This window comes from Aedes aegypti, unplaced genomic scaffold, assembly GCF_002204515.2.
Source record: "Aedes aegypti strain LVP_AGWG unplaced genomic scaffold, AaegL5.0 Primary Assembly AGWG_AaegL5_hic_scaff_97_PBJ_arrow, whole genome shotgun sequence".
NCBI lineage: Eukaryota > Metazoa > Arthropoda > Insecta > Diptera > Culicidae > Aedes > Aedes aegypti.
The window spans coordinates 137,113-162,393 of NW_018736689.1; the positions used below are offsets into that span (position 1 = coordinate 137,113).

The 25,281-nt window shown below is 37.4% G+C and overlaps 1 long non-coding RNA gene across 1 annotated transcript in view; it reads left to right on the plus strand.

Moving 5' to 3' along the window:
- LOC110681473 overlaps positions 1 to 23,557 on the plus strand; it is a 35,525-nt gene extending 11,968 nt beyond the window's left edge. The window contains exon 2 of the long non-coding RNA XR_002503209.1: positions 23,092 to 23,557. This is a non-coding gene — a long non-coding RNA (uncharacterized LOC110681473). The remainder of the gene's footprint in view (positions 1 to 23,091) is intronic.
- The last annotated feature ends 1,724 nt before the right edge of the window (positions 23,558 to 25,281 follow it).

The window sequence follows — 25,281 nt, forward strand, 5'->3', positions numbered from 1 at the left end:
GCTTAGTAGCCGCGGACTCTAACCACTCGGCTAAGGAAGGCCCCTGGTTTGAGCTACTGATCTCCGAAATGTGGCCATTTAAAAACTCAAGGTTCGTCTCGGGATTTTAAGGGTTAATCTGACGCCTTTTTCCGTATCTTTGCAAAAAATTTCATATTGTGGCTTGATTACTCCGAGTTATATCAATTTACAAACGAGCATGGTGTATGAGCATGAGCATAGATAACCGTACTATTCGTAGTTGCACATGTATTTAATGAATGGGGATTGGGATTAGCAATGTGCACAAATCGAGAGCTCAAAATTTTAAAGTCAATAATGGCGCCGGCCACGTCCTTACGGTCATTGGGAAGGGAAGGAATGTTAGTGTGACTACCGTTGTTACTAGAGACCGAGATCACCTCTGCATCTCCACGGTTGCCATAACGATCCGAGGCGCTTTTTCATTTCCCTACGCGAACGACGCGCGGCATGTTCGATCCTGCTCTCGTTGCCCGCCCCCGCAGGAGCAAGCAACAAGGTCGAAGGATCAAACACTACTCTATATTAATTTACAAACGAGCATGGTGTATGGATTGAAAATTTAGTTATTTGTGGGTGGCTCGGTCACGAATAGAACGGTGAGGGCAGCGATACAAGATATGGGCAGATTCAGGAAGTGGTAGACGTATCAGATAAAGGCTCCATGATCGTCAGAATTAACGGTGTCCTTTTGTGCAATTTTTACGCACTTCCAAGCTGGACAGGCAGCACTGCGCCTGATAATAGATCAGTCATCTACTGATATAACTGAAAACTGATCGGACGAAATCCGATAATGATTCCATAAGTCTTTAATAGCTGGCATGTGGTGCGAGATAGTCTCATTGCCAAATGGCAGACTCATAATGAACGGACGGATATGGATATAATAAAGTAAAATAGCGCAATATGGCTTTCCAAGAAACTAGGATCACATTTAAGTAAACTCAAGCTTAGGGATTAAAATTGCTACAAGAAACTGTGCCAAGATGACCAGACGACCATCTTTGGGGTAACACGTTCCAAGTCGTTATTGCAAGGATTAAGCGACCCTCGACGTCAGCTGAGATGTGCCCAAACAAGCTGAAGATAAAAGTGGAGGATCACTTCCTGTTGCACGATCCAACAACGTAGCCGAGAACACCGTACGCTATAGACGTTAAAGTTATCACCGAGGACCAAGTGTCGAACGACAAGTTTGTAGAAGTATGGCGAAACCTTTGAAAATATAGAAGGTATCGGTCTTGTCCGAATATCGAACGTGGTGTTGAAAGATGGCTGTCTCTTTGGCATATCCACACCCCAGACATGTTCAGGAACGTGCTGCAGAAGTGTCTTGGAGAAATTACTTTCAACTAATATGGAAGATCCAGAAGCTACAAATTGACGCAAAAGTAATGGAAGCCACAAAACAGAGGTACTGCTAATCAGCGGATGCAAGGCGCTCCACACGGGTAGAAATCAGAATCCAAAAAACACTCATGATTTCATGATTCCAGCGGGTTTTCGTCTTATGAAAATACACCATGATTTGGACTCATGATATCATGAGTCAGATTGCCGTAACGCTACATACGCGTTAGGTTTTTGTAGCTGATTGCTCGGAATCATGATTCAAATGCCAATAATGCTGAGTCGCGCATCTGTTTATGATCGACAAAATAAAAAAAAAGTTATAAAAGCTTAACATCGAGAATCGAGCCAAGAACCTTCCGATTGTGAGCCACGTACTCTACCACTCAACCGCTTCGTCATCTTGAATTAAGAGTGATCGATACGAATGAGATGATGCAAAGTGCGTCGCTTACTGTTTTCACACTGGATGTTACGCTTATGAGGAATCATGATTATGACTCCAGGAACCATGATTTGTGATCCTGATATTATGACCTAACTAATTTATGAATTTCATGATTTGTAAATCATGGTGTGGGGATCAGATTTTTATCCGTGCAGCAGATGGAGGTTAACGGCGGAGGGTTTGCGATTGCATCGGATCGTGCAATGAAGTGCATGGGAGTGGTGATCGATGATCGACAGCTATGCCTACTTCTTATTATTATTGGCATTACGTCCCAACTGGGACAGAGTCTACTCACCAACTTTTCCGTGTAGCAAATTTGATTCGTTCTAAAAAAAAAAGGCTATTCTACTGGTCTTGCTCATCTAGATATAGAAAAAACATTCGACAGTGTTTGATATAAAGGTTTGATTGTAAAATTGAAAACCTTTAATTTTCCAACACACATTGTTAGAATAATCCAAACTTATTTGCCAAATCTTACACTTCATGTAAGTTATCAGAACTCCAAGTTCTGTAAGAGCTGGTGTTCCTCAAAGCATCATTTTGGGACCAATATTATTTTCCAATCTGATTTACCTATAGGCGAACTCCGGCGCGTATTTTCTTTGAAGAAAAGAAAATTTTCTTGCTAGTGAGTATTTGATGGAAGAAACTTTATAGCAACTTAATAGCAGGAAGAAAGCTCTGAAAAGGATTAAAAATAAAATTTTGTAAATGATTCTAATGCTTCCTCCCTGGTATAGTAATAATGAGTTACATAGAATATCCAATGTTGAAACATAGGAACAATTAATGTGTTATATATCTAGGATAAGTTGGGTTAAGTATAGTGAAATCGTTTTCTCTCTTCTATAAACAGGTGAAATCAACTCACGTGTACGAATTCTGAACTTTAACAGCAAATAAAATGTAATATGTTGGTAACAAAATTTTAATAAAAGCTTAATTTGAATTTACTAAATCCCCTCCCCTTGGTTATGCGACCTTGCCGCGATGGGAGGGCATAATCCATTAGCCCATATGATGGAAACCAAAGGCGTAACCTGTAGTGGTGGTATCACATTTTGGCATTTTTTGCTTAAAGCCGCGTCATAATCCATATGGCATAGACGCAATAATATCTCGGATGTGATCCAACGGACATTCTGCGTCATTGATAGAATTGATGCCCATTTCAAATAATTAATCTATTCGAAGTGGACATTAATACTATTGGTGACGTTCAGTTTGCCTTTTGCTAACCAGAATGATCCGTAGCCACTCTTACTATTAGCTAGCTAGATACATCGTTATTATATACGACGTAGGGAATACATAGGAAATCTTAGGAAAATGACTAGTAGATTCACTGAGTAGAAATAAGTGGCGACAATCTTATTTCAATATGGTTTTTACATTGCCATATTAAGAAATACCTCTTTTGTAACAGCGGTATAAATAATCTAATTCCAGCTTCATTTTCGCAAAATTTACAAGTAGAAAGTAAGCGTTGTGAAGCATTGCATTTGCCACCGAATAGTGAATCATGTAGGAGAATGTAATAGAAGCCTAAGGTAACTTTACTTTTCAATATTCACTATAAAATGACTGTGGAAAGTAAGACGCTGAGATCGATCATTAGGGTACACTTGCTAGTTTCGAAAAATTGTTGAACAGACAAGAAAAGCGACTTTTTTCTTCAAGGATATATGAACGTAATGACCAATAAATACTTTTAACAACAACAAATTAAATTAACTAGAACTACTACTAAACAGCCTAATTTTGTTAAAACTTGACGACAATTGACATTTAAGACTCTAATCTAACGTAAAAGACAGGAGTAATCAGAATAGCACTTGAATGACAAATTATTCAAAACCATTTCGACTAAACAGTATTAGTAATGACACTACTACACTACTATTTCAAACAAATTCTGATGGAGCTGCTGATTTTCACAATGCTTCCTTTTCTCAGAAGCAAGGGAATATGGGTACTTTTCAAAAACTACCACGTCACAATACTAATAAAAAACAGTGTTCATGTGGGCGCCATTGCCTAGTCCGTCTGAGTATTGGTCCTGGTAGAGGGGAAACTTGGCAAAAGCCAGACCGAGGGTTCAGCCTTGACAAGTTAAGCTGTCAGGCAGCTCCAACTGAATACCATACAAAAAAAAAAAAAAAAAATTGAATTTACTAAATTAGGATGATAGTGTTGTCTACCACATAGCACCTAGATATGAATAAATGGTTGTAATGTTTGAAATGATGCTAATAAAGGAATTATCCATTTGAATTGCATGTTTATTTATTTATTTCGTCAAGCATAGGTAGACTACATACAATAATTACAATACTTTCTTACATGCTATGGATTACTTCTATTGTTCTTTAGTTGTGTTTTAAGCTGCTCTTTGGACATAGTAATGCCAATGAATTCGCAATGTACATTATACTGACGCATCATACGGTTTATTGGTCCGTTTTGAGCATAATGCGTTCTGCATGATTTTTCTGAAAATAATTTTCTTGTTCTTAAATGCCGAGAGGGTGTGTAGAAGTTTAGTTGAGAAAGAAGTGCAGCGGAGTCTACACGGTTCGAAATAATGTTGTTTATAAAGAGAATCATTGCGAATTCCCGGCGTTGCTTAAGTGTTTCCAAGTTGATGAGCATGCAGCGTGCTTCATACGACGGAAGTGGCAGCACAGTCCAATTCAATTTCCGAAGGGCGTATAAAAGGAATTGCTTCTGTACTGATTCTAAGCGTTCTTCGTGTACGACATGATACGGGTTCCATACTAGGTGACAGTATTCCAGAATTGGTCTTACATATGTAGTATACAAAAGTTTAATAGTATATGGGTCTTGAAAATTGTTGCTGAACCTCTTAATGAAGCCAAGCATGCTGTTTGCTTTGTTTATTATGGAATTATAATGTTCTACAAAAATGAGTTTAGAGTCTAGGATTACGCCCAAATCCCTTACAATTTTACACTTCTGCACTACTTGATTTCCTAAAAATACTTCAATTGGTGGTGTTACATATCTTCGACTAAATGCTATTGAATTACATTTTTTGATATTGAGCTGAAGTAAACTTTTATGGCACCAAGTGAAGAATAAGTTAATGTCATTCTGCTTCTGTTAAGTTAAATTCTGCTTCTGCTTCGCTAGAATTACTTACTTCCATGAAGAGCTTCATGTCGTCTGCATATATAAGAAATTTTATTTTTCTAAGTAAAAAGGAAATGTCGTTTACATACAAAATAAAAAGAAGTGGGCCTAAATGAGAACCTTAAGGTACTCCAGAGGTTACAGAAATGGGTGCTGATAATTTATTTTGAAAGCGCACAATTTGTTTCCTATGTGATAGATATGACTGGATCCAACTCAAGAGTCCTGGCTCCATTCCTATTTTCTGCAATTTGAAGATTAATAATGGTATGTCGATTCGGTCAAATGCCTTACTGAAGTCAGTGTAGAGAGCTTCTACGTGCTTGCCATTGTCCATTGCGTTGAGAATAAAAGATACAAATTCTAGCAGATTGGAAGATGTTGAGCGGCCTTTAAAAAAGCCATGCTGCCTACAAGTAATTTGGTTTTTTACTTGCTGGAAAATTTTGTCGTTTACGAGAGATTCGAAGAGTTTGGGAATACATGAGATAATGGCAATTCCGCGATAGTTCCTTATGTCAGATTTTGTACCTGATTTGAAAACAGGCACCAAATATGAGGATTTCCAAACTACTGGGAATTTTCCATTATTTAGAGACATGTTGAAAAGGCGTTCTAAGGGAAGGGTAAGTTCTTCTGAGAGATTTTTGAAAAACACGGGTGCAATGCCATCCGGTCCTGCTCCCTTAGTTGCGTCCAGGTTTTTTAGTGCCGATAAGATTTCTTGTTGTGATAGTTTTTCAATAGATATACTATTAGAAATTTCTGGGAAAAAAGAAAAGAAATTGCGGTCGCGGTCTTCTTCAGAGTAGGTGATATACACTTCTTGAAAGAAATCTGCAAAGAGGTTGCAGATATCGGAAGAGTTTTCACCTACGTTTCCGTCAAAATGCATTCGCGAAGGGAAATTGCTACTTTTTAATTGTGTGTTTACATAATTAAAAAAGTTTTTAGGACATGATTTGACTTCGGATTCGACCTTACGATTATATTCTTCATGTGCGGAGTTAATGGCTGAGTTGAGTTGGTTACATGTGTCATGATAATTTTGTAAGTTGGTGGCAGTATTTTCTTTTTTGTATAATTTATGCGCTTTCTGTTTCTTGTTCTTTAGGTTTTTCAGATGTGGGCTTAACCACACCGGTAATTTGTTATTTTGTATTCGTCTTTTTCTTCTTGTTGGCACAGTTTCATTAATTATTTGTTGAATAATTGATTGGAACTTGTCTACTTCGGTGTCGACATTTCCTTCAATACTTATGATATGTTGCCAATTAATTGTACATAGTCTACGTTTGGCTTCGTTGTAATTTGCTTTATTGTATTCCGGCACTTCCTCGTACTCCCAGTCGCTGGGGAGAGAAGTTTTATGTATGAAGATTGAATATTCAATTGCTGTGTGAAATACTTCATTTTTCCATAGAGGTGATAATGATGTATACACACTGAAATCTTCAGTGCAATTTGTAAATAAGAGGTCCAAGTAAGAATTTTGCTGGTTTGTAGAACAGATTGACTAATAACCGTGCTCAGTATGGGAAGTGTAGTGGTCGCATTGATTCATCCTGCACAAAAACAGAAGAAGTCATCGATACATAACAGGTTCACTGTGAGCAGTTAATCCAACAGTATTATTTCAACATCACGATTCATTGCATAGTAAGCGAAAGTGGTGTTAAAATTTCGAGAAAATATTTAAATCAACCTACTACTTCGCTCGCATCCACCATTAGCAGCTAAGGAAATAATAAATATGCTAATAATTTATTACGTTCATCCTTTCGCAGCTTTCTGCGAGAATTTACGAGCTTATCTGTTCAAGTTTTACTGCTTTCCATACAACAACTTTGCACCACGAGTGGAATGGTCTGAATGCGAACTTCGATTTCAAGTAAGGGATGACCCAACGCCACATTCTTTCGTTCGCCTAGACTACCTAAGTCTGCTGCCATCATTTGCCGTATTGACGACGATGTTTGCCATTGACAAACGGTTCAGCCTTATAGCGCACAAGCGAGCTATCATCCTCCGAGTTGGAGGTGAGCCCCCATTCCTAAAGGGTGCTGGTATCGGAATAAATTTATCGTGCGACCGATTTCCTCACGTATGCCGATTTAGCCATCGATGGATGGGGCCTTGGCGATCGTCGAAGGAGAATCCATAGCCCTCAGACAAACAGACGTGACAGTTGAAACCATTTTCTTCACAATCCATCGCCCACTTCACATAATCATCATCTGGTGCCCATATTGCACGAAATACGATTATGTACAACAAAGCCAGTAGAAGGCGCTAGTGTAAACGTCAAACATGAAGGAAACCGATACAGGCGCCTCTGATTGTAAGATATGAAAAATATTTAGGTACGATTGTTTAAAGAATGGCCGATGAAAATTTCGTCAAAGTTACGTCTGTTTGTCTGTGCCAAAGGTGTGTAGAGCTATAAATAGACGTTGGGATGCCTAGCTAATGAGCATCAATGTTATTAGCTTGGACTTGGGACCGTTTCAACTGCGAACACAAAGTTGCCAATCGATAAGAGTGTCTATTTCGCTGTCACTATCAATCTACGAAATAGTTCTATTTTAAATCAACCGAGTCAACTTACATCATCAGCACAATCCCGTTATCATTGCATGTCAAGCTATTTTCACGTGGCACGTGTGCAGCAGAGTTTCACATATCCAAGCTCTGTATCGCCTGGGACTGTGCCGGATCAACTGATAAGGCTAATTATTTACCCAAAGCTGGGGAGCAACCATCTGACGGACGCCAGTAGCCGGGTCTAGAAGAGCTATCTTATGGTGGAACCGTGACAACACCGTGATAAGGCTATAGAGGTAGCACGCCGTCAAGCGGCTTTGGGAGCAAAAGAGCAAAAATGACGTATCGCAGAGGGACGCCCCATTCGATAGGACGCGAAACCGGTTGCGATTATCGATTATTACTGCATTCCGCACAGTGGTATCTCCCATTGGCCAAGTTTATATACCCTTGTCTATTTATGGATTAATTGTGATCTCAATTAGTGCGCATCGTACGCTCGTGCTGTGCGTGTACGAATTCTTTCTTCTCTCAGAAGTTTTTCAAACTACCTAAAGCAATAAAACAGTACTTCTCGGTGCTAAAGAACAGTACTTTTAAGTGCTACTTTTTCGACTTATCGATTCCTTTTTCATCCTTGTTTGGACCAGTATAATCGATTTTTCGTTAGACCCGTTAGCGAAATATTCGTTAAATATTGAATATTCGTTGAATATTCCTTAAATATGGTAGCAATCGTGAAATGAAATGGGAAATCTCTGAATTCACAACTTCCTTAAAAAAATGGGCTCTAAAACTGTCACTAAACGTGGCAAGAATGGAAGCGAGGATGTTTTTTCCGGAATGCGAACTTTCTTCCAAGAGTGAAATCGATAATGTTGATAATTGCGTCGAAGTGAGCAATCAGCTCGATGCTCTAGACAAATTTTACGAACACCAAGTCGAAGCAGTCTCTAGCCCAGGCTCTTTGATTCAAGTGAGGAAGCAAAGAGTTTCGCCTATCGTGGTCAGTTGTTCCAAATTCGGTGGATTTAGACAGGAGATCTTGAACTCCATTAGGGGAATCAAGGTCTTCTTTCAAATAGCGAATAAAGGAGACTTTCGTGTTATGCCGGAAACTCTTAAAGATCGCGAACTTCTTCTCTAACATTTCTCCTCTTCAAGATGTATACTTACGACGACAAAACTGAACGTTTGTTTAACGTCCTCTTGAAAGGTCCTGAAGAAATCAAAAATGGAATAAATGATTTACTTGGTTTTTCCCCAGTCCAAGTAATCATTATGAAAATAGAACCCAATCTGGCATTGTTCGGAAAGGGCTTTCTCAAGAATATGATTTTGTTTACTTTAACAAAAAAGAACTAAATAACATTAAAACGTCTGTCCAGTGAAGGAAGATACCACCAAGTTCATATGCTCGAATTGCGGGGGTAATCATAAGTCAAATTCTTGGGCTTGCCCTTCGCGTAGGCGAGTCGTCGAGGCTCGTGCCAGGGAGATGAACGATAATGTCCTTTACGATAACGGTCGTTTCCGGAATTTCCCTGGTAAAGTATCGAACAATGCTCATTTTTCAGCTAACGATCGCTTGATTTGGAATCATACCCTTCATGTAGATCATAATCATGCTCATTCACAAACTAATTTTAATATGTCGGGTAGCCGTTCGAATCTTTTAACTTCGAATGTATCTACCCACGGAAAATCCTTTGCTGATATCGTAGCAGGTAATTTGAACTCCTCCCCTATTCGTACTATGAGTACCCATTCTAATTGTTTCAAATCAAATGGAAAAAACCCTTGCCGTCACAGGAAACTTCTACTCCGCCTCTTCGTCTACCGAAAATTCTAACGGGAAATCAACAGATGATGTACCCACTTCAAGTGATATGTCTGCCTCTGATTTTAATTTTCTAACTGAACAATTGAAACAAATGATTGATGCAATGTTCAAAACCACCATTATGACTGAGGCAGTCCTAGAGGTGTAAAATTTACTAATCAAATTGTTATTGGATTACGTTTCTCTAATGAATCCAAATAATAATTTCAATATTTATAATTGGAATGCTCTTTGAATGGTTAAGAGGACGTGCTGTTTAATTTTCTAGCAGTTAATAGCATACATATAGCAGTTATTACCGAAACTTATTTGAAACCTGGATCCACACTCAAAAAGAACCTTTCATGTGGGCATGTGGGGAAACTGCAATCATCATTCACAGGCGTATAGGTAATTTGCTCCAAACTGACTTGCGAAAATTGACTCGCAATAAGTCAATTTTTTTGTCATTGGTGACTTGAATGACAAACATCGCTAGAGGAATAATTCCAAAAGTAATGCCAACGGCAGAATTAAAGATTATATTAAAGATGGACAAATAATGGGTGAAATTATGAAAAAAAATATGAAAAAAAATCCGCGTGCTCGGCTGGGATTTGAACCCAGGACTCTTGTATGCTAGACGAGCGCTGTACCAACTAAGCTACCGAGCCACTTGGTGACTCTATAACTGAGTTGGTTAGAATTCAAATCCCTACAGACCACGTGAACCCCTTTCATAACCCATTTCCATCCATCTCATGTTAACTACACACGCGGGCAGAATTGAATTTGATGAGTGCTCTTCAGGATATTTCTCAATTCAATACTCTGATAGCCCTACATGATTTTCCTCTACTAGAAACCCTTCTACGATTGATTTGGTCTCAACCAACTCTAGGCACCTTTGTAGCCAAATGTTTACTCATGCTGATTTTGATTCTGATCATGTCCCTGTTACATTTTTTATGTCCCATGAAGCGATTCTCAATCCTATTAGCTTCACTTTCAATTATTTTCGAGCCGGCTGGAATATAAATGAAACATATATCCATAGTCATAATGCTAGCATTTCTTTACAAACAAAACTTGATGTTGACAATGCTCTTGAAACTTTAACTTATTCCATTATTGACACCAGGGGCATTGCAATACCAAAATTTAAATCCGTGGTTATAGTCGATGATTTAAAACTCTTGATTCGCCTTAAAAACATGAGAAGAAGGCAATTTCAACGCACTAGCGATCCTGTTATGAAAATTACATGGAAGGATCTGCGGAAAGAAATCAAAAAAAGATTTTTACAATTAGGAAACAAAAATTTTGGAAATAAAATTTCTGAATCCCTTTGGAAATTATCTGAAATTTTGAAAAAAAAAAAAAAACTCAGAAGCCAATACCGGCATTGAAAACAAATTATTAATAACTAATTTCGGAAAAGCTCAAAAACTTGCTATGCAGTTTGAAAGCGTACATTATTTTAATTTAGGACTCTCTAGTCCAATAGCAAATCAAGTTACTCAGGATTTCGAAAGCTGTAGTGAAAACTCCTGGGAGGCTGATTTGATGTTTTCAGTTGGAATATTTTCCTGACAAATGGAAAAATGCCAAGATTGTTCCAATTTTAAATCCGGGCAAAAATCCTGCAGAAGCTTCCAGCTGTCGTCCAATCAGCTTACATTCTTCCATTAGTAAACTTTCATGGTCATTTTGTACAGAATGATGGCAATTTCTGATTGTATTTTTGATCAGATATTGTGTAAGCTGATTTATGACCGTTTCGTAGAAAAAATGGAACCACTGTTATGTACGCCGTGAAGGAGCCGAGGAACCGGTAAACGGCGCTCTGATCAATGCAAAAAGGCGGGTCCTTATCTCTGAACCGGAATGTTTCCATGCTAAGTGTATCGAAGTGCATGCAGAATTAAAAAGTATCAGTTGGTACGCGTTTGAGCTGAATCCCTAAACGGTGGCGGAGAAAATTAATATACTAATCACGTTCACCGCGCCTTTACTAAACTCCAAGGTGCACACAGTTCACACGGCTGCATCGCAAGATAGATTTACGACGGAGGCCTTAGGTCGTAACACCAGAAGCGTATTGATTGGCTGTGGTTTGATTCATTGCGATGAAAATAACCAATTTCGACCAGCAATCGATAATTTCCCTTCTCTTCGCAGTTAAAGACTTTTGCCTATTGGTGAATTGCCATATTCCGGGTGATCTGCAACGGGTGTAACCCATTTTGCATAAAGATGTTTCGTATAAGGAAGTTTCGTATAAAGACGTTTGGCATAATGGACGTTTCACATAGAGCAGTTCCATGCAGTAGAGCAGTACAGATATCATTTCAAATAAGAGTAAATTATATAATTCTCATAAACCATTTGTAACGTCTATCCATAAAATTATGCGAAAAGTATTTATGCGAAATTGATGTCCTTCAATTGCAACATCCAGAGGGCCTGGCGTTGCATTTTTCCCGGTTTGCTGGCAGATTGAAACCGGATTTACAGTCGATCAATCAATTCCATTCAGAAGGCAGCCGGGCAGTTTGGTCCGTTTTTATGACGCTTTTATCGATTTACGCTTGTTTTTGTTTCTGTTTTCGGTTGCATGTTAATCAGTTTCGCTGATCGTGAATCGAACGTGAGTACGTACACGAGTTCGCGCGCGCGTCAATGGATGGAAACATAATATCTGTACCAGCTTTATTTGGGCGAAATCGATGATTACGTTGGAGTAGTGAGAGCATTCGGTTGAATGGTCCTACTTCAGACGGCTACTTGGAAAATCGCTGAAGAGACAGGTGGTCGGAAACAAAAGATGACATAATGTACATGTGAACAAACATACAAGAAAACAAATAAAATTGGCGAACATATTTTACGTTGTAGTTACAGATAATCAGAACAGACCCTAGATATTGATACATGTATAAGATATACTGACGCCTATTGTGATTAAGTTACTGTTCATTATGTAATATCCAAAACTTTTGGACTATCATGTACTGTTGCTATGTGTGATATCAACATAATTACCCTGCTCACACTCCAGCAGAAGTAAAAGGTAATAAGGTAATAATCTCGAGATCTAGTTCATTCCCTTCTCAAGCCACGACTTCAAGATGATCATAGCAGATTTCAACGCACAGGTTCACCAGGATGAGGAATTCAGCTTTTCGGGTGGCGAATAATAAAGGAATACTAATAATTCATTGCAGACAGAATCGCAAGCTGTCAGCGATTAATTTGACTTTCTGATCCAATATTCTGTGCTGCTAAAATTGCACTTATAGAACTATCCATATCAATCTAGTGCGTCCACGTTCGAAACCACAGGACCAGGGATGGGAAAAGTACTGCAGCAAACATTTACCGCCTCTACATTTACATGTTTCTACACGACCATCAAAATCCAAAACAAACCATGACCGTTCAAAACAAAAACAGAATTTCACGGCTCTTCAAAACTGTAATCTTCTCCTTCCCAACGATTTTCAAACCCGAATGCGAAATGATTCGAGCACAGTGGTGACACGATTTTTGCGGTTTTCGGGGTTTTGCTTTTTTGCTCGACGAAGGCAGCATGAAATTGAGGTTGTTAATATGTATCGCAACGGAATGATTGTGCTCTTGCTGTTAGAGCCAATAGATTTCAATTAGTTGAAAACACAAGCAAAATATTAGCGATTGAATTATTTAACATTTTTTTTTCAATCATTCACCTCGGAATGGCTGCCCGAAAACTATCATGAGACAAAAACATTCAAGCAGTGTGTGAACTGTTAACAGCGCAGCGCCTGATGGTATTGATGCTGCTGCTGCTTTGTGCTTTGGTTGACTGGCAGAATCAATGAACTGTGGTGAATTGTGGTCACAGTTCCCAAACCTGCACTGGTTAAACGTTGACAAATATTTTGTGCATAGTGGAGCTAAGAACAATTTTAACCCTAGACTTCAAACGCAATACACCCGCGTGTCATTTTGGTCGGTTTTGAAATGAGTTGAGGAAGTTCTACTGTTTCCAAGTGTATTAACGATATTTTCAGGAGAAAATGGAAACAGGAAAAATGGAATGTTATGATAATTTTTAGAAAAATGGCTAGTTCAAATAAAAAATTTCTGAAAAAAAATCAAAAAAATATTTATTTCCAAAACTAGGTTTTTATTACTGACACCCCCCCTTTGCTTCTGACCCATCATTTTCATGCCAGTTGTTACCACAAGATTAAGGTAGCTTTCTGTCTTTAAAGGGTTGGTAGCGTGCCTTAAGGTGAAGATGAATCGAAGCCAAAGTTATTATTTATTATTATTATCTTTATTATGGAGATTATCAGCCCTATGGCTGGTTCATCTCCAAAGCCAAAGTTCAAATTTTCAACAGCACGGATCTGGAGAACCAAACACTCGTTTAAGCTGAAAACTTCATCGATTGGTCACTAGCTGGTGGTGACCAATCGATTAGGTTTTCAGCTTAAACGGATGTTTGGTTCTCCAGATCCGTGCTCTTGAAAATTTGAACTTTGGCTTCGATTCATCTTCACCTTAAAAATAGCAAATTGAAAACTTGTAATTTTAAAATTGAAAAATATACAAAACAGAGCATTAAAAGGAATCAAAAAAAGATTAAAAAACGACCTAACAGGAACCATGAAAACACAATAAGAGGCAGGAGATACTAGTTTAATTCTTCATACTTCATCCCTCGGGACATTACTACAAGTATCACAATTTCACAAAATTAGGGTTGTCATGTCTATTACGGCTTAACCAGCCGACGGTGTTTTGAAAATACATAAAGGTCGTAGATACAAAAGTCAATTTGGACAAATTGAGATGTAAGATTGTGAAAAAAAATAGAATCGTTCTGGTGAACTTCGATCCCACGACCCCCAATACGCGCCCAGTCTAGCGAATTCTATTATTTTTCACAATCTTACATCTCAATTTGTCCAAATTGACTTTTGTGTCTACGACCTTCAGGTATTTTCACAATTTGACATTTTTTCATGATTTTCTCTAGAATTTCATCAGAAATTTGCCCAAATGTTCAGATATAGCGCCGAAAATTGGAAGTTGATTCAGTGATTGTTTCATAAGGAATTTCTCCAAGAATTTTGTTTGGGATACCTCACGAATATAACCTGGATTTTCCCAAGGAAAACCACAGAAATGAAATTTCTTCAAAGATTATTCCAGAAATCATCTGAGTTCCTCAAAAATTCTTTAAGATTTTTTTCTGGAAGGTACTAGCTCCTCGAAGATCCATCCATCGATTTCCCTAGAACATCTTCTAAAATTGAATCAATAACTTCTCCAGAAAATTCTAGGGATTTTCTTTCAAATTGTTCCGCTGGATTTATATAAGATTCCTATTAGGGATTTCTTTCAAGATACCTTCTACGATTTCTACAGAAATTCGTCCTGTGTTTCTTTGAGATTGTAAGTCTTAACATTTTTTTCCGGAATGCTTGCATGAATGTCTTCAGCGAGACGCCAAATAAAATTTTCAGAAAAATAAATCCGTGAGGTGAGATTTTCTTTAGAAATAAATCTCGTTATAACGTTTGATCAAACTTGAGTTAGTTTTTATGTCACCATTAAACAACAAGGATCTCTGCAATAACTACTGGGCTCTTGGGGAAGTTTTAGAAGATTTCCTAGATAATTTACTAAGATAATAAAAAAATCAATCGAATCTCTGGATGGTATTCCGCAAGATATTCTAAAGAAATTTCTCGAAAAACATTACACATAATCTCTATAGAAATTTGTGTAGGAATGATCGGAGGAATTATTGTAAACAATGCTCTGGTATAAACTGGTGTGAAAACTCAAATAAGCTTTTGAAGATTGTATGGGATTTTTTTTTTAGATACTTTTTATCCGAAGAACCCCTCAATGATATTTGGATTTCTGGGAGGAAACGTGGAAAGGTGGAGGAATTCTTGCAAGGTGTCTTGTACAGATGGGCAACAAGAATCGGAGCCGTTCAAAAGATCCGGACCACTCAAATGAACGAGTGATCCGTGGTTCTTTTTCGCTACAGTCAGTTCATTTGATCAGCACAGATCAGACGGATCAGGTTTTCCATAAATTTATCTCAGAATTATGTCAAGAATGACTACAGGCTCTCCTTCTGAGATTCATTCATTAAACTGAATCATAAATGTCGATAAATATCTAGCAAATATTCTTCCATAAAATGCTCTAAATATATATCCAAACATGTTTGAAAGATTTTTCCAAAAAAACGCTGGAGATTCCACTAATGACAACTCAAGGAAATCCTCTAGTTTTTTTAATATTACATCATCACGCGTTATCCCATCTAGTATTCTTTCAGGAGCTAAACTCGGAGTTTCTCGAAGGAGTATTCCAGAAAGTATCTTGACCAGGGATTGAATCCTAAGAAAATTGAGAGAATCTCCCACGTATCGCTCTCTGTCACTATCATAATATGCTGCACATTATGAGAGACTGTTTATCGTATACTGCTACAACTTTGATCAGATTGGGGGGATAGTAGTGCATGATAAAACCCCTCTAAACATGCTCCAAGCCTGGGGGACACTATTGCTATTGGAAGTTCGTGGATTGTGTATTGTGCCAGTAAAGAAAAACACCTATCCCCAACGGTAAACAAGTGAGAAAAATGGATTTTATCATCGCTCTCTGTTTGGGGCTCTCGCTCGCTGCTTCCGTTTATCAGACTTGTTACACCTTGCGATACAATAACAATCGTGGACCGCAACAGATGGGATGTTTTTCTTTGCTTGCTTTGATCGTGCTTCATACTCAAATGAGAGCGAAATCTGCAATGCCTAATCTTGACCAACATTCGTCCCTTAAATATAAAGTCCTTTAGAAGTTATTTCTGGTAAAGCTCATTGTACTTTGCCATGTGATTTAGCAATAATTCTCCGGGATTCCGGACAGGGATTCAACTGAGATTTTAAAAAAGTTTTCAGAAATAATTTGAAGGTACTAACCATCCGTAATCGATGTTTTAAAGAATTTGCCATGAATCTATTATCAAGCTCAAAAGGTTTTTGACAAGCGTTTGTTAAGTTATCTTAAAATGAATTCTTCGAAGAATTTGTCAACAGTATGTATCGTATCATACTTAAAATATCATTTCATCGACCTCATCGAAATGATTCAACTTCTCGGCGAGCTGAAAACTGAGAGCTCAAAGCTATGAGATTTGTTATTTTCAAAACCAAATCTCGGTAGTGGACTTTGGGGCAAGTGTACCACCCCTGCTTTTTATAAAAAGTACAAAATATATTTGTTATTAGAGCTTAACAATATGCTCCCAAATATTCCACAATACAATGATCAAAATATGAAGAAAATTGATATATTTTTGACGCATTCACATCGAATTTTGTTAAAACAACCATTTTTGAGTGGATTTTTATAAGTTTTCGTTGTTTTTAAATAGCATGGTAAAAGGTAAATTATTAACAGATTTTTCTTACATACTGTACATCGTGAAACTATTTAAATGTGTTAGTTGGTGTGGCATTTGCACGAAAAAAAAAAATAATTTTACATACGTGAAGTCCAGTTTGGTTGAAGTCTTTATAAGAATGTAAAGTTTTTTTCAGGCTAAGTATACCGCTGTCAACTGCGAACAAAGCTCAACCTCACAATCATCTCTCGGGGGCCGGCCCGAACAGCTTGAAAACGCGGGCCAAGTCAAGCAGCAAACGCTGATGCTTTCCAACACTCAACCAAAGGGATGTCACACTAACCTAAAGTGACCAGATATTTTAGACTTCAATGTGGGACACCAATTATAAACTTTTGAAAATTAGTGTAAATAACATTGAACATTACTCATTTTCTTATTCTTCATTTTTAAAATAAATAAAAAAAATCAATGTACAATTTTTTAACATGCGGTCAATTGTTGATTCAGTGTTCTCTATATAAATTGAGTATAAATTGAGATCTGCATTATGTTTTATTTTCGAGCCAGAATTCTGAAGGGGTTTCAACCAGTATGTTGTCAGCTTTTTAAACCAGTTTCAAAGACATTAAGGCAAAAATGTATGTTTTTTTGAACTTGATCCTTTTAAGATTCTGGACTGAATATTCTAAAAGAAAAAATCTAAATCTAGAATGGTTCATATTTAGATTCGGTGAGTTAGTATGCTAAACAAAATCCTCAGAATCTAGAATTGATTATGGGAAAATCTTTGCAGGAATTGAAAAAAATATCTTGAGAACAGAACAAACACAAATTATTGGAAGCTTCTGAACAGAATCAAGAGAAAGTTTTCTACAGTGCCAAGAGAAAACCCTGAATTAAATCATGAGCTGAAAATATGATAAATGTTGTTCCGTATCCTGTAAGTATTTTGATCAACTTTGGCTAAAATATGGTGTCTATCCAGGAACACCTACTGTGAAGATACTGATTTTCACCAGAATTGTGTTAGGACTTTGACTATAGCTAAATCTGTAGATTTCATAAATTCCGATCAGAAATCAAATGTATGGATTCTGTATGAATCTGGATTAGAAGTTTGTTGGTTCATGGAGAAAACCGACAAGTATGTGAATTTTAATGTTCAATTTGCATATGAAAATAAATTGTATTTCATTGTTTATAATTATACATAAATACAAATTTCATGATTTTTGGCTATTTCTACAATCCGGGACGTTTTCCGGGACGCTTGGTGATGCGGGACAGGTTGCTCAAATCCGGGACTGTCCCGCATAATCCGGGACGTCTGGTCACTTTACACTAACCACCTAACACACTCACAAAACATGAACGGTAGGCGTGCCTCGTTGCGTGTAAAAAAGGAAAATTTGAAGAGAACTGCTTCTAAGACTAGTTTTGATTTCAGACAAAATTGATGTTCTACAAACCTATTAAAAATTTCTTTTTGAAGAGAATAGTGATAAGAGCTTCTAAATTGATTGAAAACAACAAAATTATTAAGACTTAACTGAAGGTCATATTTTATAACTTAAATATTTTCCTACAAATTACTTGTGCCACCTTCAAATCTAAATAATCTGTTGCACAGCCATTCGGAAAATAGATTCAGAGATCTCAGCTTTTGGATTCTAGGCAATGAATTTGCGGAGATCTATTTCCAAAATAAAGTGTTTAAGAGTTTGTGATAGTTATGGTAGATGAAACGGTTATATTTCCGTGTATGTGAGTTTAGGAAAATCTAACGTTGAATGGGACATCCCTTCAACGAACCAGTTTGGAAACAGCACAAATCAAGCGTGTGTGATATTTCAATAAGAACGTATTCATGCATTTTCTTAGACAAGGATGCCCAATAATACTGATGCAAGGATTTTACCTGTAATTTGCTTGAAAAGTTTTAAAATATTTATCTAGGAGTTCTGCTTGGGTATCCTAAGGGAAGCTTGCAGAGTTCTTTATATAATTGGAATTTGTTTAGGAATTTTACCTGTGAATTTTTCGAAGCATTTCTTCCCGATTCATTTTCAACATGTTTCATTACGATTCCTGTAAGATTTTTTTCAGGATTCGCTCTAAAATTAAAAAAAAAAATAAAAGAGTCTAAAATTGCTCATGGCGTCCCACTATGATCGTGCGTATCATTCTTTTTAGCTTTCATTGTATTCTGAAATGTTTCACTAGGCTTTTAATTCGCACAGATCATAGTGGGACGCCATTAGCAATTTTAGACGGTCACAAGTCGAACAAGACACCAATATACACAATAAAACGCAACCTTTAAAGCCTTGAAGAAGGTGGAATATACGCCGAAACGTCGGAGAAGTAGAAGCAAAAGTCGTTTTAGCTGCCTCAAGACTGATAGAGCCGTTAAAACTTTTGAAAGATATATGACCTAATTTCTTAAGTATAATTGCTTGTATAATTCACCCAATAGGGCCCTTAAATGTTTAATGAAATCTTGCTGTTATTAAATAATACGAAAGAGCATGTTACTGCAACTGCTTTACCAATTATTTCCGCTCAAATAACGGCTATATCATATTTAAACTTTGATTTAAAAATTGAATCCATAAATGAACCTTGACACTTTTGATCATGTTTGACGTTCGCTCAGTCAACAAAAACATCACAGGGTTTTTTTAACACTGGGGTTGTTCCTATCTGACATTTCGGAAGAGACACGGGAAACAAAGTACACCCAAAAATTGAGTTTATGCCAAGGGGTGTGACAAAATCTCTAAATAAAAAATGGTTTTTGGGCTTAAATAACCGAAAAACATTAAAAACTGAATTAACATGTGTTTTTGATCTAAACTTAAGCGTTTGGCACTGAAATTGGGACAGGGCTTTAGGACCCTATTATTTCAAATGACCACAGTTATACTAATAAACTTCCTGGACATTAGCGTAGGAACAGAGGAGGGGGCGAGGGGAAAGTGTTTTTGAAATGCCTTCGAATCTTCAGAGGAAATTGGTTGAAAAACACCAGGAATACTTTTGCTTCCTAAACTAGTGGTAAAGTAAACTGTGGAAAACATTGAGCAAACAAACTGGGAAGGGGGGAAGTGATTTATGAAGATTTTCATAAAGAAATGTGTAAGTATATTTCTTAATCGGGCCCAATTCTTTGTATACGGCTTATTCAGTGCTGTTTAACGGCTTATTTGCATTATATCAGCCAAATCAACATTTTGGCCCAATAAACGGCTTATTGGATACCTGGGTAGTTTTAGTAAATATTGGAAGAATCCATATTCTGGAATTAAATTCATGTGCAAGTCCAGGGCGGAGGGAGGAGAGGCTTTCTGACGGAGTTTTTGGGAATCCAGATATATTCTTAAGAAATATGCTTAAGGAACTTCTTGAGCAATTTGTTTAGTTTAATTCATTAGAAGCTGTGTTCATTGTGTTCGCCTTAGTATCATGCGAAAATGTTAGGTACAAATAACTTCAGTAAAGATACCATCACTTTTACCGCCAATGATTTCCAGACTTAGACTTAGAAGAAGTAAAAGAATTTTTATAGTAAATCTTACAAAATCCACTTAAAGTTTTCTGTCAGGTAAATCGTAAGGATTTTTGTCAAACAGTTTCAAAAACTCTACGTTGAATGCTTTAATTTTGAATTTAGTATTTAGTATTTTTTCCGAATTCAAATCAAGTTGGAATTATCTATAATTTCTTGACAAGTTCTTTCAAAACTTGTTTGTATGTGTTCAGAAATCTGATATAAATTTCATGTGGATATGAAGTGATTTGTAGAGTAATTTGTAAAGAAATAAAAATAATATTGAGGTATTCGTGGAGGAGAATTTCTAGAACTTGAAAGAATATATGATGTAATTTCTGTAGAAATTGTTAAAAAAAAGTTTTAGAATGAATTGCAAAATTCGTAAGTAAATCTGTTGAAAAATATCTGTTTAAAGTAAAAAAGAACTCTGAAAAATAGTTGGATGAATTTATGAAAAGAAACCTAGAACGATAGGAAAAACAATAATACAATTCTTTAAAAAACTTTATATGCAGCAATTCAAGATTTTTAAAGTATTGTATGGAATTCTTGAAGAGGTTTTTAAGCCGTTTGGAATACATGAAAAGTTCGTGGAAGAAACACAAGGAATATTTCTCATGAGTTCTTTGGAAACAATCTTGAAAGACTTTTTTATTGGATTTAACAAAGAAAGGATATATTCCGTAGAAAAATTTAAATTGGAAATAAGACTTAAGCGTTGCGCTATTAGAAAGAATCACAAACAAATATTATCAGTTTTGTGAAAATCGTCATTGCTGCTACCGATATTACTTCTTTAAAACAAGAATTTACTAGGCCTTCTCTAGAAAACAATCATAGTTACACCAATGTTCATGGAGCGATCTCAGGTAACAATCGTGAAAAATCTTTCTAAAGATGCCCAAGGAAATTCAAAATAAATATAAATCAATCTGTGGTAACTGACGCTCACCGAATAACATTTTTGGAAAACTTTAGGAATGCGTTCGTCGCAAAATCTGCTAACAAACTGAATTATTGATGCTCTACAAACCGAACACCCGTGCTACGTATTTGCCACCTATACATATACATCCCTCGTCAATCACCCACACTCTCTCTTTCGCACCCGTTCGTAAAATCATATTCTCTCGCTTCATCATTCGCAATGAATCCATTGAGCGCACATATCATTCTCGCATTCATCAACACAACCAAAGCTGTGTGTGTTCGAATCATTTTCGACCCGATAGAAGAGTGCATGGTGACGTCACGAAAAATTCTCCTTCTCTGTCCCTCTTTCATCACGCTCAATTGACTGTCCTGCTCTTTGACACTCACTGCTGGAATTGTTTAGATTTTTTTTATATGGAGTTGACATTCACTGCTGGAATTGTTGACATTTTTTTTATATGGAGTTTCGAGGTTAGGTCAAGCGTGCAACGATCTATTCAAACGAAAGCTAAAGCTCACGCTATCCCACACGTGAAATGAAAAGCTCATCGTACTTAGGATTGGGCGCTCACATCATACAACACTGAAACATATTTTTTCACATGCACTGAGAGAAGCATTTCATTTTTAATCTTATATCGCAGACTCTGTACACCACACAATCCAATGATTTATTTGGGGAAACTTGAAAGCATGCTTCTTCAATACCTTAAAAAATCCTTGAACGCGGTAGAAAATCTAAGATAGCGAAAACTCTTTTAAATAGTTCTTTTCATCGTGAAGTTTAGAGCGTTTTTTTTTTTTCTTACGTCAGTCTTTTAAGTCAGTGAATCTGATTATCATTGTAAAAGACGTTATATACAATAAAGCTAGCAAGCTCGCAATCGTATGTCCCATCTTTTGCAGATACAAACTCAAGAAAATAATTCATGACAAATACATGGAACAACTTTGTTGCAATTTATGTATCTAGTGAATAATCGGTTAATGGATAAATAAAAACCAACTTTGTTTTTGGTTGTTATTCTATTATGTGGCAATGTTTACCAACATGGAGAAACTACTCGAAAATTGTGTTGCAATGCCAATAAAATCGTTACGCACGCGATCATTGTCATATTCTGTTTAAGTTGTGATAAACTGTTGTTGCGGTATAAAATTGTTGCAACAAGAATGGGAGAGGACAATATCTTTGCTGCTGCATGTTTGTAGACAATTGATTCACTGACTATAGTACATACACTTCCAGCTTAATGTATGAAATCGCATCACCGAGTATTGCAATACTGGATTTGATTATTGCAACACCCCTGAAAGTTTAGAATCACCTAAGCACAAATTGCTGTTGCAGTGATACCAAACTATTCGGGGGGTGTTGCAATCGTCAAATCTAGAGTTTCGATGCTCGACGATGTGCTTCCATACTTTTAACAGGTAGTGTAAAACGCTCGATAACTTAAGGTCCATTCACATATTTCGTAACGCTGAACGGGGTGGGTGGGTGTCTTCAAGATGTTACAGGTCATACAAAATTCGGAAAATATTAAAAAAAAGCTTTATGAGGGGGTGGATGGGTGTTGAAAAAGGCCATTTTTGACGATATGAAATTTGTGAATAAACCCTAACCGCATCTGACAATACCTGAAACTACTAAAGCATTCCACAATACGCCCGACTGCTATCCATCCACACACTACACAATGTAGGTAGGTATAGATATTATTATGAGAAGACCGTCATCGTCGACGTTGCTGATCTTGTTACTACTGATACCAATCTTTCCACACAAGGTTCTAAAAATATCTCTCGTATTTTCCTTTTTATATTCGCAGAGAGTTGAAAGCACCAGAGCTGTTAACCACTGTGCCGTCGTCGTCGTCGTCGTCCAAGTATAGAAACGTTGTCGTCGTGGTCGTCTTTATCAGTCAGTACCCATCCCCATCATCATCGTCAGCTCTCCGCTCCACAGTCAGCTTAACGCTACGTACGAGTTTAGAAGTGATCGCCTACGGTTAATCCGCTAGTTGTGTTCTGCTCAAGAAACGATCATCCTAAACTCATTCGGTGAACCGAGTCGTCGGATATTGGCGCAAAGTGGAAGAAGATACGCGGGAAAGGGATTTCCGAGAATACTGTGATAAAGCCATTATTAGAAAAAAATTGTGTCGAGTTAAGTCAAACAAGTGCTTTTTCGGTTTCCAAAAGTGAAAGTGTTGTTTACAGTCCAAGATAAGGTGTCATAAAACCCAAGGGGAAAACCGAAATCTAGTCCTACATTGTATTCTGTGTAACAAAAAATAAACGGTGAAAGCAATTGTGTGAGAACAAAAGCCGAGAAAATACAATTAGCAACTGTCAATCAAAAGGAAGCCCGAAGAAAACTAGAGAAGTTCAACGTAAGTGTTCAAAACAGCTGTAAGATCAACCGCCAAGTGTCATTGGCCAGCGTTTACCTTGTGGGTATTCGTAGCGCCCACCGCCTCTCCGCCGCCACGCTGCCGCAGCATCATAGCCTAGTTCAACAAACGTGAGCGCGAGCGAGTTCACCGAATCCAACAACAAACCGTCAACAAGTGTAGAAACAGCGGAAGGAAGCAAATGCAGCAAACTTGTTTCGCTTGATCAAGTGCCAATTTTGATCGTGTGAGATGTTTGTAGTCAACCGAGTCGGGCCGCTGCCGTGATCGTGACGAGCGCAGTTCATTCATTATTCTTCGATTGCTTCAGAGTGGTCTGTTGTCGATGCAATGTGCTACAAGTTACCTCTGCAGTGATACATTTCCGTGTGACGCTACAACAAGTGGTTGCAACAACTTCAATACTTGCACGTTGTTGCGTGGTGGTGACATCGAATATCTCTGCGATAGTCGTGATCGTGTGTTTGTGCGCAGATAGGTGAAGATCTGCGGCAGCGTGGTGAGTTTACCAACACTGGCGGTTGATCTTGACACAATGGTGTGCGGGGTGTGGTGAGCTAGTTTGCGTAAACTGGCGCATCATCCATCAGCTGTTGATTGTTTTGTAAATAAAGTGTTTTAAATTGTCAGTGCTGCCAAATGAAAGTTGATATTGATAAAATTGCATTGTTTATTTTGATGAACACATTAAAATCGATTAACGTCAGCTTTTATGCAGTTCCATTTGAGAAAAGGGATTACTGCGATTCCCCACAGTTCATTATAGTGAACATAGTTCTATAGGAAGCAAATATGGCTTACAAAATTGCATAAATTGAATTTGGCTCCGTTATGCCAAATGGCGCTTGAGCCTATCAAAAAGGGGGAAGCAAATCCTCATGTAAATTTTCAAAACGACCTATCTAATTTTGAGATGTTCTAACTTTGAGACTCACCTTTTCTGTTGTGTTTTTTTTATGAAAAGCTTACCAAGGACATTGTCTTTTGATCTATAGTAAAAACCTCCCAAAAGCTTTAGATTTGCTCTGTTGTAATCGAAAGAGAGGACTAAATCTCGCACTATGAACATATCTCGTCCAGCACGTCCTTGACGAGTAGTGTACGGTCTTTCAATACCTAATAAATAATGCGCTCTCGGCATTGCATAGACAATAAAAAGTGTTGTGTTTGGATGGGCATCTAATTCTTCTGAAAAAGGTGCGCTTTGCGAAAGAGAACCACGTGATTATTGACCTGAAATCGAATTCAGGCTAACTGCTGCGTCCACTAGTCAGTCCTCTCGTGGTGTAGGGGTAATGCGCCGTTTCTAGTGGCCAGGAAATCGTGAGTTCGATTCTCACCGAGAAGGCGTGTAACTTTTTCACAAATTTCACATCAATTTGTCCATTTAATCCAATTGCAAATTATTTGTAATGTTTAGTTTTACGACAGTTGTTCCACTGAGATAACGAGTTCTAGATGAAAGCAGGCCACTATTGAAGTATTTTTTTCTTATACTACTTGTGTTGACTTTTTCATTATCGTTTCAATATCGTTAAAAGCGAAAAAAATTCTCTGATTTTGTTTTACTTATTTGTCAAGACTTAAGCGACATCTGGCATTTGG